This window comes from Magnolia sinica, chromosome 9 (genome assembly GCF_029962835.1).
Source record: "Magnolia sinica isolate HGM2019 chromosome 9, MsV1, whole genome shotgun sequence".
NCBI lineage: Eukaryota > Viridiplantae > Streptophyta > Magnoliopsida > Magnoliales > Magnoliaceae > Magnolia > Magnolia sinica.
Genome location: NC_080581.1, coordinates 61071136 through 61083317, shown reverse-complemented (window position 1 = coordinate 61083317; position 12182 = coordinate 61071136). Strand labels below are relative to the sequence as shown.

Genomic DNA, 12182 nt, shown 5'->3' with positions numbered 1-12182 from the left:
TCAGTTTTTTATATTTTATTTTTTCAAACATTGCTTCAGAACATTACAAAAACTGTGTTTGACATATCAACCAATGATAACGTTAAACAGAGTTTTTATTAAAGGCTTCAACGGAGGTATTTGCAACAGTTGCTCTTAAATATCAAATAACTTTTTTTGTCCTTTACAATTGATCCAGAAAAGTCTTGATTTGTTAATCAAGTTCTGAAATATCATATCAGTTTGATACATTTTACACCAATCTTCATCCTAATTCATGGACAAAGAAAACCTGTAATTTTGTAATACATGGACAGAAGCTTGCAACTGTCCAATACATTGAAAAATAAAATGATTGTGTAATCGTCACAAACCAAAACGATACAAGAGACTTCTAAATATTAAGCCTCGCGTCTCATACTAATCTTGGGCCGTCTTGTAATTTCTTTGTGACTTTTTTAATAAAATTTTCCTTGGTCTAGTTTCAACATTAGTACAGGACCCAGACTGGTTGCATTTGGACTGTCTAATACATTGATCTAGACACCTGCATGTAATGGGCTACCATACAAACACCATGCCAATCTAACAGATATTAACCAAAACAGGAGATCACCCAAATCATGACGGGAGTTGTGAAGGAACTTGCCTGTGAAGATGTCGAAGACAACGTTTCGAGTCCTGGACCTGAACTTTTGTTATCAAACTTAAGAGTTAGTGCAGGCACATCAACTGAGTTTCATTATGCAGCAGAAGAAATGATGGAAATCTACAACAAAACATGGCAATCAATTTTACTGAAATTTTTTAGTAGATGACATAAAGATAGCTGCCACTATTAGAGGCTGACCATGGAGGTCTAAGTAGTCATATACTATATATATATATATATATATATATATATATATATATATATATATATATATATATAAGAACAGATTTTTTTAAATCATCAATGCATCAAAAGCTAGAAACAATAGTTGATTTTTAATTTCTATAGAAGTTTGCAACAAAAGATTAATTCGAGCTGGAATTTCACAGGATCAGAAATAACACTTTATTTGGATAATAAGTGACATGGAATATACAGCTAGTGTTCTAGATTAGTCGTGTTTGTATTAGGACTGGCATTCCATGTAAGTTACCCCAAAATTCAGCAGGAATGCACCCCTGAAACTCAGCTTACCACAAAGATTTATTGGGACAACAAAGCAGGCAAAAATGGAGTCCATTTGGAAGTCCCCAAATTTAGGTTTCAGCTATTATGATGCATAGAAATGTTTCACTGTGACATGCTCAGAATTTTTATTAACAAATAGGAGAAGTGTCCTTTTTACATTTACATGCGTACACAAGTGATGGAGATTAAATCTGGACGCTTGTTCCAGAATCAATTTTCAATCCAAAGCATTCCAGGATCTTAATAGATTTTTCCAATGTTTAGAGTGGGCAGATTATATTCTCTTTTTAAGCTTAAAATATGATCAGTCCACACACATAGATTTCCAGATAAAAACAAACAAACAACTAAAATATAATTTTCTTAAGATTTGCTAATTTAATTTCACTTGCAGCAAGATTTAATAAAAGGGAAATCAGGAAGTGGTGCCATAGAGCCACTGATGATATACAACTTTTTCACAGTGTTGACAAACATCCTACAAGAATGGAGAGTTAGAATTTCAGTCATTTGATGATCATCCTGACTCACACTGTCACACATGTATGAATGAGTTGCATTTTTATTTTAAATATGATCGAGATGTAGAGGAAAACACATGATGTCGCAATAGAAAGGAAAAAATCAAATGTAATAAACATACTCCCATGGCACATCGCCGACGAGCGTTTGATCTCCTTCATTATCTTCATAAATAAGAACATGGTCGGGAGTTACTACCTTGCCTTCTTCATTTTGTACCTCCTTCTTCAAGTAATTTATTTTATAAAATAAAAAATTAAATAAAAAAAAAAAAACAGACACAATGCGAAAAAATCATTCACTTGAGTTTAAACGTGGTTAAATCACTAAGAATTACACCCAAAACTCAGCACAGCTTATACAAAATTTCAGCATAGCGGTAGTTAGTATATGTACACTAAAGAATAAAACAGGAAAGATAGCCTGAGCAATACAGTAGTGATTATCTCATTGGAATCAAATGGATACTAGTTTTCAAGGGTACCTATTCCTGTACTGAGTTCTAATGCAAAATGTTGTTGAAATCAGATGAATTAGAGAGGAACCATCAGTAATCCAACATTATGAATGAACGATGTGATCTTATGTTGGATACTCACTCCATAATTGATGAATGTTTCTGCAATGCAGAAAATGAAAAGAAAAAAGAATCCCAAATGAAGGCTCCTCAGTTATGTTCATCAAGTCAGCAAAACTCAGTGCATTCTGACTTGTCACAATGTATGATTTACTCAAAATTGTGAACACGGGGTTGTTTATGTGGATTTTAGGGATTTTTTTCAGGGTCTAGTTAAAAGAAAATGAAGAAGAAAATTATGCAGTTTTGGATTTGGAGAAAAGTAAAAAAGAAAAAAAGAGAGAGAAAAAAGAAGAAGAAAAACATGAGGAAAAAACTTGCTTTGACGTCAAATGGATAGGGAAAATTGTAGGACACCAAACTAAATTTAAGATGAGAGCACAAGTACCATCTTTGTGATATCAGTCTGTCCTCCAGTGGCTATATAAAAAAACAGTCCAAACTCAAACTCATTTTCCACTCTAACTCTCCAACAGATCTTGAATAGTAAAAATCCAGTCATAATATTTCCAATAGATGATGGTGATGAAGGCTTCCGCCCCCAAAGTGTGCAAAGATTTCTCACCATCAAATGCTAGTTGGCAAGAATCCTACCTCCTAATGTGTATTTGAAAATTAATGTCTAAAATGATTATAGATTCCAGCCAATAATCTTTAAACAATGGAAGGTAGTGTTTGTTTTTTTTTTTTGGGGTCAGCTTGTTAGTACACACCCATGTCTGTACACACACTCCATGTTAGCCACCCCCGCTAGGGATCGATACCAAGACCTCAAGTGTTGAAACGAGGTATCTAGTGGAAGGTAGTGTTAACAACTCTTTGTGCTCCATGCATTAACATACCTGGTTTTCTCTAATGTAGGAGAGTCAACAAATGTAAAACATTGGGAATGAGTGCTATAGGAAAAGGGATAAGATGAGAGATACTCCAGTTCTCTTAGAGCCCTGTAAGTAATAGTGCTCCGAGTTGCATCAGGCCACTTGGGCAGTTTAACCAATCGATTTGAACTGTCCATTGAATATAAAACAGAATTCAAGGGTAACCCTACAGACATCACACTGATCAATTCATCTTTGAATATTTGGCCTCCTTTTCTTGCCATCATTGTTCTAAGTGATGGATGTGATGAATGTGATTACCTGACAAAAGTGATTCCTTAATATCATAACCAATCCACGACAGGCCCTAACAAATGGATAGTTTAAATTATTGATTGGACCTACTTTTGTGTAATCAATCTTTACCGTCCATGTTGAAGGTTATTGAAGATGTTTAACATTGTCATGTGATGTTTGCATGGTAGCCCATGAAATGTTAAATGTGCTTTGGATCTAATGAAAGTCTAGATCAACAGAGTGGACTGTTTAAAATTAAATGTCTAAATGCAGCTAGGAGCATTATGACTTACGTGTGTTCTAAGGGCACTTGAGCATTCCTGAACTGTAATGGTTATATAGGCCCTGTTTGGTAGATGCCTAAAAATGAATTCATCTCATTTCTTTAACAGTATACGTGTATTGGAGATCTTGATCCCTAATACATTAGAGATCAAGATCTCTAATACAAAATTAGAATTGACTAACATCAGATGAACTCATTTTTAGGTTTCTACCAAACATGGTCTTACTATTTTAAAGGTATTTAAGTAAATTTTTATTTACTAATATAATTATACTTTGGCAGGATTTTAAATATCATTTTAGATGCCGAGTTCCCTGCTTGTCACCAACATGGAACTTCCCTGTTTGGTTCCTAATCTGTAAATTTGGGGTTCATTACTAGTTCATCCATGCCATTGATCCGATGCTGGCCATCATGGATGAAACATGAAAAAAAATAAATCTCCCTAATTGGAATATGCTAACTACCAAATCTGTTTCTCCATTGAATGTAGACTGTTAGTGCATTTCTTTTTAAATGTGTATTGACATGCCTAAAATGGAACGATTAGAGTCAACCAGATGAAGAGATTTTTCGGGCATGGTTCATCGAGGACAGGGCCATCTGATCAATCAATTAGATAAATCAACCATGGGCTCCACATGTACAGGTTAGTACCAAACCAGGAAGTATTTTGTTCATTACGAACAGTGAACTCAGCTTCTAATTTCAGCTTGGTTGGAATTTTAATTTCTTTTTAGAAGGATGGTGATAGCGACATTTTTCAAAATTTTGAAGAGGACGTGTAGCTTTCCCTAATTTTATGGCAATTAAGATAATTTCCATCATTAGCATATTTCAGATTGTTGTTATTACCAAAGTGTATGAAGTTGATTCTAGACTAAAAGACTATAGGACTGAAATCTGAAAGAGGTGGTTTCATGAATTGGGTTAACAAACAGTTGTACAAGGATCCTTTTTAGAGAAGAGGAGAGGAAAACTAGGCACATAAAGAAAAACAGAGACCCGAGATGCGAGGATGAGTTTCAGTTTATTCTGTGGTAATTTTCATAAGGAGTTTCATTTTCAATCAATCTCCAATTACAATATAATTACAATCATTTAATTCTCTGAGGTTTTCATAAGGTATAAGAGAAAAAAGATACTTGCCTGAACAAATAAGTTCATCCACATGATATTTGTAAAGAGAGCTTTCCTGAGAAAGCAGATAACAAACTGTTATTCATCAAAATTATAAAGAGCAGAGGCTGGAAATGATTAAAAACATAATCAACATCCTTGTCCTTAATATCATACAGGCTCAGAATCTTTTAAGAGATCTTTAATTCAGAATCCTTAATGGTTAGCATTCAACACCAATATTTCCTACAGTGTGTTTCACCTGAAATTTAGGCATGCCTTTGGAGTCATGCCCTAAAGTGAGCCAGCAAAATGATTAGATGGGGGTAGATAGAACACACATTATGATAGGATCCACAAAGCTTTTTCAGTACCTATTAATATAAGCAATGAATATTGAGGTGGGCCCCATAGTCAAAGGTAGCACTCACATCGCTGGTTCTGGGGTCACAGGCAAGTCGCGCTCCAATATTAGAGTGGTAGTCGCTATTGTATAAGTCCACATCAACCAGTGAGGTATAACATAGACAGATACTCTAATATTTTACGGGTCTTCTGGCAATATGATGTGATCTACAGCTGTGTGTATACGGCAGACAGAAGCAGTGGAGAAAAGCTTTTGATACTCTAACAGTGTGATGAATGGTGCGTATGTGCTTAAAAAGTACCTAAAAATTGCATATTTTGAACGCAAATAATTCAAACTGAACTGTGCACCCCATTTTAGATGTATCTTGAGCTAAAATTTCAGTTTGTTTTGATCAGATGACTTTGGAATTGGTGTACATCATTGGACGGTTAAAAATGAAAAATAATGAAAAATATCCAATGAATCTATTTCAACAACCAAGCATCCACGATTCAGAGTTTTGCTAAGCACTCACCTATTAAAAAAAAGCTGATGTAGATGCCACACATCTGCTAGCATGGCACATCACTCTGGGACCCAACCCAGCATCAGTGCCCCCCCCCTGCAAAAAAAAAAAAAAAGAAGAAAAAAGAAAAAACAGGTTCAATCAGCATGTGGGCCCCAATATTGGAAACAGTTGGATGGGATTCTGTGGAATAGCTTCAACGAGACTCGCTGTAAAGATGCTATTAAATGGATGCACATCTCTGCCAAACCTGGTACTTTTGGACCAGGTATGCGCAACCTTCCACATACTAACAATGCCCTTCAACTGGGCTGGGAGATTCTCATGCAACTTGACAAAACCCAAAAATGCCAAATTCATGATTAGAAGTATGGGCCTATTATCATACTTACAGAATGTTAAGATTTGTCAAATTACTGAATGAGACTGGCAAATCTCCACTGAAATTGTTGTAAGATAGATCCCTGAAAACATAATGAATTTGGGTCAAATTCAATGGGTAAATTCTGATTCTAAGAAAAATGAGTAATAAATATCGAGACCAAACAACAAGAACAACAAGAAAAGGAAAAAAAGAAAAAGAAAATAGCATCTGGAAAAACATTTCTGTAATCGTGTGAGCTGCGAAATCTGTACATAAAAAGTCAAATCTCCATGGGTAGAAAGTAGTTTGAATTCAAGGGTTCTAGTTTGAGCTCTAGTTTGAATCCCGGCCAATTTAGTAAATGAGCTGGGCATAGGTTTGACTTCTTTGCTTGCTTAGTGATCAGGTCAAACCCAGGCTGATCCAACTCAACCAAAACCCAACCCATTGCCAACCCAAGATTAAATAAAAATCTTACCAGAAAGAAATCCATTAATGCACTCTGGTGCATGGATTGCAGCGTATTGAAATCCCATTTGCAAGCTGGGGTGAGCTACTCTTCTCTTCATTTCTGAAGAGAACATTCATTGTTACTGACATGGCACTACAAGCACAAAGATACAACTACAAGAATGAAGAATCAAAGACAACCTAAGAAGCAATTTTCGGATCTCAAGTTTATGAAACAAGCGACTTAAGTGATGTGAACCAAAATCCCTTTCTTCCAAATGGATTTACCATAGGAGAGGATTTGCATGTACCTGTCCATTTCCAACTAAGCCAGCCTCATCAACAAAACTATGAGATGCCAGCAAGAGCCATGGAGATGAGGTAACTTTTTCTCCTTGTCAGTACTCATGACAATTTAGTGAATGTAAACATTTATCTTTCTAATTTTGGTCCCACAAATTGCCTTGAAAATTACAGCAAACCACAACTCCAATAACAAAGCGGAATCATGGACCATGGAAGGATGTTACATGGCTTCCCATTATGGGGTCTATAAGACAACAAAATAAATTCATTAAAAATTGTCTTGGGAAAAGAGAAAAAAAAAATACAGATCTACGAGAATTTCAAAAAACCCAAAAAGAAAAAAGAATTTTTTTTTACCTTGGATGGTGAAAAAGACCCACTTTGTTTGCATACAAAGGGACATGATCTCTCTCCTTATACTTGTGATTTGACCCATCTGCTTCCACATTTGTACCAGAAAAGATAAACAAAACCACCAAAGCAGCTCCCACCAATTTCACCAGCATAAAGGGCTAAAAGCTTTCCTCCAAAGAATCCAATGGTTCTAAGTCATTCAAACAGTATTAGAATTACATGATGTTAGGCTGGTTGAAAAATAAATTTATTAGGCTTTCAATTGGTGCCAATTTAATAATGTTCTTACATTGTTTTATACCCCCAAAAGTGGACTGATGGAAATTACAGGTAGACTTGACTAAGAAATTAATTAGGAGAAATTTTGGTAAGAAAAATATGTTGAGCTGGTATCAAGTCAAGAAAAGGTTCATATACATGAGTAACTAGACTAGATCACAGCATTTTTGGAAACGATATGATCATAGAAAGATAATGGAGAAGGTACTATTGGCATGTTATCACAAAAAAGAAAAAGAAAAGAAAAAGTATCATGAGCATGTCAAATTCTTTATACCAAAGAAAATGAGAGAAAATCAGCCAAAGAAAGGTGTATCCCATGAATCCAACAAACTAAATGCAATATTAGAATGTATAAGATGGTTACTATAGTGGCCAAAGAGTAGGCCTCATGCATACGTGTTATTCTTCTGTGCTGCAGCTTCTACTCGATTCCCGTCAATCTTCTTCTTTTTTTTTCTTTCTTTTTTTTTTTTATTTAAAGCAATGAGAATATATTAGAAAAAAGAAAAGGAAACAGCTGAGATAGCAGAGCGAAAACACAGGAACAGAGAAAACTACAAGCCTAAAAACAGAAAATTGAAATATTTCAGACAAGCCCATTCGATAAGAAGGTGCTTCGCTCTCGATCCCACAATTTCGGCCGAAGCTTGCGCGTTGTTAAAACACCTATCGTTCCGCTCCTTCCAAACTGCCCACTAGATAGCCATAATAGCCATTTTCCAAACCTTGGAAGTAAGTTTACCTAGCTTGAAGCCATGCCAATAAGCGAGAAAAGATGAAGCAGTGTCAGGCACGCAACCAACAATGCCGAAACGAGAAAGGAAATCCTGACAAATCTGGGAGATGAACGGGCAGTGCACGAGCAGGTGGTCAACAGATTCATTACAACCCATGCAACAGAGACATATATTGGTGAGCCGCATACCCTTTTTCATAAGGTTGTCTACGGTGAGGATCCGGTTCCAAGAAGCAAGCCAGGAACAAATGATTTTTGGGGGGACTGGGTAATTCCATATAAACGAGAAGAATGAGGGTGTGGGGAGGGAGGGAGGTGTAAGGGCAGTGTATAGAGGCTTCACTGTGAAGTGGGAGGATTTATCTATGGACCATAGGATTCTATCAGGCTCGGATGGGAAAGGAGAAGCCGTGGATAAGCAGAGGTAAAGATCAGCTAGGAGAGGGACCTCCCAATCGTGAAGATGTCTACGACAGCTGATATCCCAAACCACACCCGACCCCGAAATGGTGAAGAAATTGTCGATAGTACCGGATTTTTTAACTGCAATACAGTAAATGGCATGGAAGCTATCTTTAACTTTCTATCCCCGAGCCATCGGTCCTCCCAGAACCGAATAGACGACCCATTTCCCAATTGGTATACAACATTCTCAATCACCGGATTCTTGCAGCGCATGATTCCTTTCCAGATGCGAGACGCCCTGTAAGCGGAAGAGTCCCTTGTCCACCATCCTCCCGGGGACGACCCATACTTCCCTTTGATGATCATACTCCACAGAGCTTGGGATTCCGAACCGAGTCTCCACGTCCATTTGCCAAGGAGGGCCTTGTTCATCACCCTTAAGTTTTTAACGCTAGCACCTCCGTCCCGAAAATGGCAGCAAACCTCTTTCCAATTGAGGAGGTGGAATTTCTTCTGGTTTTCCTTGTCGCTCCACAAGAAATCCCTCCTGAGCTTGTCGATCCTACGCAAAACAGCAGACGGGCAGGGAAATAGGGACATAAAGAATATAGGGATGTTTGACAACGCAGCTTTTATAAGAGTGAGTCTATCCCCCATAGACAGAAGTCTGCATTTCCAAGTGGCCAAAATCTTTTGGAATTTCTCAACCACCTTATCCCACATCAAAATCGGAGGGGAGCCAATGGCAAGAGGAAGCCCCACGAAGAATGTCGGGAAGGAGGCAGTAGAGCAACCTAAGATTGAGGCAAAGGAGGACAGATCTGGATTTGAAACATTAATACCAAAGATTTTGGATTTAGCCATGTTGATACGTAATCCAGAGACGGCCTCGAAGCATCTGAAAGTTGTGAGCTGGTTATCAATGGTTTCAGCGTCTACTTCGCATGTGATCAGAGTGTCGTCAGCGAATTGGATATGAGAAATCGGCAAGTCAACCCCTGGCATCGAGATGCCTTTGAAGAGATCAACTCTTTGGTCCATAAGCAGCATCTGGGATAAGGCCTCTGCAATGATCAGGAAAAGGAGTGGGGAGAGAGGGTCGACCTGACGAAGGCCTCTAGAGCTGGGGAAGAAGCCTTTCGATGTTCCATTTAATAGGATCGAAAAGAGAGGCAATTCGATGCACGCCTTCATCTACGTCCTCCATTTCTGGCCAAAGCCCATCTGGAGGAGAATATAATGGAGGAATTCCCAGTCCACATGATCATAAGCCTTCTTTATGTCGAGTTTACAAAAAACAGATATGATCCCCATCCTATGGCAGGTATGAAGAACTTCATTCACAATCAGAGCACCATCGACGATCTGCCTACCTTTTATGAAGGCGTTTTGATACTTTGATATCAGCCTATCTATCACAGAGGCTAGACGTAAGGATAGAATTTTAGCCAGAATTTTGTACGGGCTGCCAATTAGGCTTATAGGACTAAAGTCGGAGAATGAAGAAGCCCCAGGGACTTTAGGGACAAGGGCAATAAAAGAAGCTCCGAGACCTTTAGAAAGCTTGCCCCTGACATGGAATTTGTTGAGGAAGTGCATGATATCCGGGCGAACTGTATCCCAGAAGACGTGGAAGAAGCTCATAGGAAATCCATCCGGACCTGGGGATTTCTTCCCACCCATTGAATGAATAGCCGCTTTGACTTCATCGACCTCAAAGGGAGCCTCCAGCCATTCAGGCTCCGAGCTGAGAAGCGAACATAAAGGAATACCATCCAAGTGAGGCCTGGGCCACCCATCCGAGGACAAAAGGGAGCGAAAATGAAGCACCGCAATGTCCGAGATCTCATCTTTGTCCTCAACCTGTCTCCCTTCCACAGAGATACTGTGAATTGCTTTAGCTCGAGCTCTCATATTAGCAATGTTGTGGAAATATTTAGTGTTTTTGTCTCCCTCGAAATCCATTTGGATTTCGATTTGATTTTCCAAGCAAGTTCGTCTTCCAGGGATCTAGAAGAGAGGGATTGGATGACTTGGATACGCCTGGTTAACATCTCCCGAGAGGGAACGTTGCCTTCCAAAGCAAAGTCGATTAGATGGAGCTCCGCGAATAGAGCCTCAGTTTCACTTTCACGTTTCCGAAGCACCTCTTTCCTCCACACTTTTAGGTTTTCCTTAAGCATGCGAAGCTTACACATGAGACTATAACCAGCGAAGCTAGCCGAAGGGAAAGAGGACCACCACTCCAAAATTTTCTGGTGGAAACCATCGATGTTTAGCCAGGCGGGATTGAATCTGAACGGCTTAGGACCCCAATCATCATCGAGAATGGAAAGAAGGATAGGCCAGTGATCAGAGGTCGTTCTTGGAAGGACCGTCTGAGACAAAGACGGGAACTCCTCAAACCAGTTTGAAGAAATGAGGAATCGATCAAGTCTCGATTGAATCTGGGCTCTGTGTCCGTTAGACCAAGTGAATTTAGCACCAGAGAGGGGAAGATCAATCAGTTCCTGGGCTTGAATCCAGTCATTGAAAGACTGCATGGAGCTAGAAGTACGACGACGTCGAGAGTGCTGGTGCGGAAAGCGAACTACATTGAAATCACCCACAAAGCAACATGGCCCTGCGAAGGACTGTCTAATGACAGTCAGTTCTTCCCAGAGATAAGACCGCAAGGAGTTAGCAGTAGGGCCATAAACTGAAATCACAATACAACGGAAAGAAGAAAACTTATCTTGGAGGATGACTGCTCTGGAGAAGGCCTCGGACAGCGAAAGCTGAAGGTCCCACTTGGAAGATATCCAAGCGATAAGGATACCGTCAGAGGATCCCAAAGCGTCCAAAGAGACAAATTTAGCGTCCCGCTCACCCCAAATCGTGTCCAGGAGAATCTAAGAGAACAACGGAACTTTAGTTTCCTGGAGGCAAATAACATCCGGATGTTTTCTCCTGATAGAACCTTTGATCAGGCTCCGCTTCTGTCTGGAGCCCAATCCCCTAACGTTTCAGGAGAGAACAATCATTGAGGCACCGAGCTGCCCCGAGTACCCTTTCTTTCACGCCTGGCCGAAGATTTAGACGCAGTAGCCGGAGAGGATTGAAGGCGGAGAAGCTCTCTATTGCTAGCGGAACGGGGGACGTGTTTGACTGGGTCTTTCTGAGGAGGTAGGGGCCTGCCCCTGTTTTCAATGTATTGGAAGAGGCCAGTGTAGTCTTCTTCCCTGTTCCCGAAGGTAAGACCCAAAGAATAGCCCACATTCCCCACTACATCTCTGATCCATTTCTTATCATGGATTTTCTTGTAGATTTCTTCTCTACTTTTCCCCTCCAAAGGAGCCATGGAATTGTTACCCTGTTGCTGATGAGGAAAATCTGAGCACATCTGAAGAGGTTCGGCGAAAATCACGTCCGTAGAGGTCTCTTCCTGGAACAGCGTTAGGGGGCCCAGATCTGTCCAGTCCTTAGAAGCAGAGGTGGAGTTGATGGGAGAAGAAGGGATGGATGAGGCAGAGTCAATCTAGAAGACAATGAATCATAAACAGAGGAAACATACATTCAGAAAAATCAATGTAGAATAAATCTGAAAAGAATAAATTAAAAAATATAATAAAATTCACTATAGAGCATAAAGC

At 39.2% G+C, this 12182-nt stretch overlaps 1 long non-coding RNA gene across 2 annotated transcripts; it reads right to left on the bottom strand.

Moving 5' to 3' along the window:
* Positions 1-4353: 4353 nt before the first annotated feature.
* Positions 4354-7869, bottom strand: LOC131255500 (uncharacterized). Of its 2 annotated transcripts, none has more exons than XR_009176103.1 (3): positions 7806-7869; positions 6046-6117; positions 4354-4854 (listed from the first exon to the last, which is right to left on the bottom strand). It is a non-coding gene; the product is annotated as an uncharacterized LOC131255500 (long non-coding RNA). The 2 variants fall into 2 exon arrangements; XR_009176104.1 differs by lacking the exon at positions 7806-7869 and adding an exon at positions 6496-7003.
* Between the last annotated feature and the right edge of the window lie 4313 nt (positions 7870-12182).